The sequence below is a fragment of the Coenobita brevimanus genome, chromosome 23 (genome assembly GCF_032717465.1).
Source record: "Coenobita brevimanus isolate Jiangsu-jjx chromosome 23, ASM3271746v2, whole genome shotgun sequence".
Lineage (NCBI taxonomy): Eukaryota > Metazoa > Arthropoda > Malacostraca > Decapoda > Coenobitidae > Coenobita > Coenobita brevimanus.
Window position 1 is genome coordinate 69,191,114 of NC_136976.1, and position 5,485 is coordinate 69,196,598.

The 5,485-nt window shown below is 47.3% G+C and overlaps 1 pseudogene; it reads left to right on the forward strand.

Annotated features, from left to right (window-relative positions):
- The first annotated feature begins 4,383 nt into the window (after positions 1-4,383).
- Positions 4,384-4,782, forward strand: LOC145392741 (cold shock-like protein CspA pseudogene; annotated as a pseudogene).
- Positions 4,783-5,485: the final 703 nt, after the last annotated feature.

Below are 5,485 nucleotides of genomic sequence, written 5' to 3' on the forward strand. Positions count from 1 at the left end.
TGTGTTTTGAAAAGTTTGTTCTGTTCCTACGTGCCGAAAGCCATTATTCACTTGTTCACCATTCCTTATTACGGATCGATAATTATGTCCGCAACTGTCGCTTTGTGGTGGTGAAAGTGGAGATCTGTGTGAGGGGGATCACGAAAGGCTACAACTGTACTTTACGACCATTTTTTCTGTTTCACATTCTGTACCTTGACCAAATCTCCTCTTCTGATCCACCCCCCCGGTTAAAAAAAGAAAAAATGCAAAAAGATCCAGTTCCTCTACAGCTCAGTGTGTGTGTGTGTGTGTGTGTGTGTGTGTGTGTGTGTGTGTGTGTATTACAAGTCAGTCACTACCGCCACCACCACCTAGCACCAGCATTCCCACCGACCACAACCATCAACGCTTATCACTAGCACCATCGCCTACCACACCACCACCACCTCTTACCAGCATCACCATTACTGCCACGCCAATCGTCACCACACTAATCACGTCTATCACCATACTGAACCAGCTAAGTAGTATATTGGCATTATTAGACGTAAAATGCCCCATTTCAAGTGATTATAATACCGAACATTATCTTTCCCACGTGATTACTGAATCATTACCGTACGTACTTTATTTAGCATATTTATTTTTATCTTGGTCAACGCCTTAACGGTCATAACACTTCATTCATCTAATCGTATGAATCATCATCATCATCATCCTCTCTCTCTCTCTCTCTCTCTCTCTCTCTCTCTCTCTCTCTCTCTCGTCAGACAGCGTGCTAGAGAGAGAGAGAGAGAGAGAGAGAGAGAGAGAGAGAGAGAGAGAGGAGAGAGAGAGAGAGAGAGAGAGAGAGAGAGAGAGAGATTTATCTACAGTATATTATAAATATCCGATTTCTGTATGTTTGTTGGTTTGTTTGTTGCCGTAACAAAAGCGGCGCAACCTAGCACAATTTTTGTTAGATCAAGGTACCGTTAAAATGCTCTGTCTTGAAGAATAAAATAATTTCTAGTTCAATCGGGCCACTGGTTCCCGAGTTATGACTCATTTCTGGCCTTTTGACATGAAGCGGAGGCCGCCGAAGGTGATCTTTAAGCGAGTGCAGTTAGACACGAAATATCAGTGAGACGTTATATGGCCGTTAACCAGAAATCCATAGTGAATATAAGAATGAAATAACGGCAAAAATAAAATATCCTCTATACTGAACTGTATATGACTGCATAAGCATGAAACCTACAACACATATCACCACCACACTGAAACGTCTATCACTGTTACACAACCACATTATCACCACCACACTGAAATGTCTATCACCACCATACAACCACATTATCACCACCACACTGAATCACACTCATCACCACCACGCTGAACCACATCGCTACCACACTGAACCACATCACTCACCATTACCACCACACAGAACCACACCTATCACCACCACGCTGAACCACATCTATCACCACCACACTGAACCACATCTATCACTACCACTGAACCACATCTATCACCACCACACTGAACCACATCTATCACCACCACACTGAACCACATCTATCACCACCACACTGAACCACATATCTATCACTACCACACTGAACCACATCTATCACCACGACTCCGAACCACATCTATCACCACCACTCTGAATACATGTCACCGTCACAATGAACCACATCTATCACCATCACTCTGAACCATATGTCAGCATCACAATGAACCACATCTATCGCCACCACACTGAACCACATCTATCACTACCACCTGAACCACATCTATCGCCACCACACTGAACCACATCTATCACTACCACCTGAACCACATCTATCGCCACCACACTGAACCACATCTATCACTACCACCTGAACCACATCTATCACCACCACACCGAACCACATTGAACCACCAGTCCACAACAGAGAATTATGTCTGTCACGGCCAAAATGAATCAGACTTATCCACCACACTACCACGACGGACTACACTTTCGCCTGGTGACACTGATACAACCGGGCTACGAAACTACCCATTTATACAAGCGTCCTTCAACTCCCTATCTCCAGAGAGAAGGACGGTGGGGGAGGGAGATTCCAGAAGGCGCAACTTCAGTTTGCAGACCACCGGGCTTACGTTCAGGTTCAAGTAAGCCTTTGTTCACACGACCACCACCAACAACAACAATACAACCGCCACGGCCCACTGATGCACACTATCGCGCTACCACCATATTTACCAACAAGGAAAACACACCCAGACCATAAGGCCGATCAACAAATAACTTACGATCAAATCCCTTTTGTAATTAAAACTTGGTATCGCGGGAAGAACATGGAAGGCATATAGAAAGCAGAATCCTCCATGTCTTGTTCTTCCTGTGATCGTTAAGTTTGTTAGTACATACAGTACTGTAGCGCACATATACTGTGCACCACATAACTTCCACACATGATCATCACAGTGCCTCCACACTTTGCACACGACACTGCGGCAAGCAGGCCAACGTGACCTTGGCATCTTGCTGAAAACCCCAAGGCGACGCTATGAGAGTTGAGACTACCGCAGCCAATCACAGGACTACCAAACTACGCTACGGGTGGGAAGGCTTGCCTAATCGAATCACCGTCGTTCCCGCCTAGGCACAAGGCACCAAGACTTGACTTGGGTGGCAGGCACTAAAACTCATGAGACGTCCTTCTCCTGCCCAGTCCACTCCTGAGAGTCCTGACCACGACGGCACAGCTAGCCGGGCCTCTCGCCTGCAGCCGGGCCCCCACGTCCGCGGCTGTCTGGTCACACAGACACACACACACACACACACACACACACACACACACACACACACACACACACCGCTCGCTGGCGCAGTGGTAACGTTCTCGCTTGCCATCTGGTAGAAGGGAGTTCGCGCCTCGCACAGGTTGCGAAAAGTTTCACTGACGAAGTGGGTGGTTACTGTCCCCCTTGAGCAAGGGGACGGGTGTGTGGGTGTGTGAAGGTCACAGCCTTGCCCTTAGCTCGAACTATATGAGCACTCAGCTCCCTTCCGGGAGGGTAAAATGCTGACAATCACGACCATCAAGTGATCCTGACCGACCCGGTGAATTACACACACACACACACACACACACACACACACACACACACACACACACACCACGGATACACTAAGGCACTTATAACTACTTAACTCACGAACTACAGTACTGAGTTTACGTATCCTCCCCTCTCAGTAATCGTAATCACTGTTTTTGTTCCAGCTCAAACACTTTGAATGTGTTTGGTACAGTGTTAGTGAGTTATTAATACATTCCTTACTCTCCCAGGTTGAGTTTAATATCATCCCCATTGTGAGTATCGAACATATAAAGTAGTGAACTACCTCACTTGCCAAAGCGCTACGCAGGTAACTAGCTCACATACCTAAAACACTAGCCTACATACCAGCAAGCAACCACCGCACATAAAAAATCGCTACTATACTTCTCATGATACGCGAATCTCTATTGCAGTGAATCATTGCCGGGAATCATTTTTTTTTTTTTTCACTGATATATTCACTATGGTTTGCTTCTGAAGTGTTTTGTTGCTGTATAAAAAGATACAAGTATGAACAAGCAATCTTACGCAACTCTCTCTCTCTCTCTCTCTCTCTCTCTCTCTCTCTCTCTCTCGCTCAAATATGAACAAGCAATCTTACGCAACTCTCTCTCTCTCTCTCTCTCTCTCTCTCTCTCTCTCTCTCTCTCTAGGAAGAGAATCACCAGGGCTTGTATATACATTTTCATCTTTATTGGCTAACGTTTCGGTACAGTACTTTTACCATCATCAGAGCCTAGAAAGGAAATAAAGGACTGTACATGTAATATTCTTCCTTACTGTATTTTAGTCATAAGTAATAAAATAAAATTGCATTAATTTCTGCATAAAAGCCTTAAGGTGAAAGGTGCAAAATAAATACTTTGGGGTGAGATTAACCTACGTGAAAATAATGAATTTAAAGAATCATTCCAGGTCAAAGAAAAATAAAAAAATTCTGAAGTCGAGTCTGATAAATAAAATTACTAGGCCCTATTAAAACAAAGTAAAAAGACAAGCCGTTACAAAGTGTGGCAAGAATTCATTAACATATTAAGAAAACTTTAGGTAAATACTAGCATAAAAATCCTAACAGTAAATCATAACAGTCAAAGCTGTAATGCATTGTATAAAGGGGAGACGAAACGGCACCTCAAAACACGTAGCTATGAACACTGGTCGGTCTATTCAAACAAACTACCCTATCATCAGCCCGCCTTTCTCAGCTATTCGTAAACATGCTCACGACAACGACCACCCTATATCCACGGACAGCTTTTCTGTCCTAACCTAAGGAGGAGGATTCCGACCAGAGCAGCCATGCAAGACGGACGTGCTGACATTGCCTGCGACCCGTTGAGAGGGGCAACCAGCCAGCCACAGTCTCCTGCCGCCCAGAAGATCCGGGGGACCGTGGTTTGGTTTAATGTAATGGCGGGGTATGGATTCATCAAACGCCACTATACTGGCGTTGATGTTTTTGTGCACCGCCAGGCAATCGTCAAGCCAAACCCACGGCACCTCCAACGTTTCCTAGGTGTTGGAGAAGCGGTGGAGTTTAGTCTGTTTGGAACCCCCAAGGGTCCTGAAGCCCGGGATGTTACTAGGGCGGGAGGTATAGCCGTGCAGGGTTCTGCCCATGCACGGCGGCGCCTCACGGCCTGGGGACGTCAGGCCAGGGATCCTTGGAGTTCCGGACAGATGAAAACTTCGTCGTGATGTGTATCGCGACGGCGAAGTCTTTTTGTGGGGACGATAAGAGGGTTTTGCGCGTTCTCCTCCCAAGGATCTTCGAGGAGAATGGGCTGCCTCGCCTTATCATCCCCGAGTACTTTGCCCGCGATATACACTCGGTCTCTCGCCGATGGGAGCGTCGGGCTCGCCAGCCACGACCTACTGCTCCTCGCCGGACTCCGAGGAAGAGGCTTTGGCTGGAAGTCCCCCTCAACCGACGAACTGCCTCTCAGGTTACCGACCCGGCCCCGGACCTGACCAACAGTACGACCACGGCGGAAGTCCACCATCCGCCAGCAATGTCTGAGGAGGAGCGGGACTCAACTGACACCGCCTCCATGACCGAGGAAGCGTCGACCAGCTCCTTGGCCGAGGAGGAAGTCTGTGAGTCCCCTTCTCCCCAGACAGAGGAGGGCACCCCTTCTCACCCTCCCATCATCGACCTCAAGGATCGGCTAGACGTAGCCTCCTATAGACACCTCCTGGCTCTCAGCGCTCACACCCGGTCGTACTAGCTCGGAGCAACGACATATTCCATCCTCTACGATCTGCTCCGGGCTGCCAACCTTGGTGAGGACACAAGACCAGTACTGATAGTCAGTTCGAGCTTTCTATCATATGCTTCCACCACGACTGTAGATCGACGGTCTTATGCGGTGCGGGAGTGGCTTGATGAGTTCTTTACACC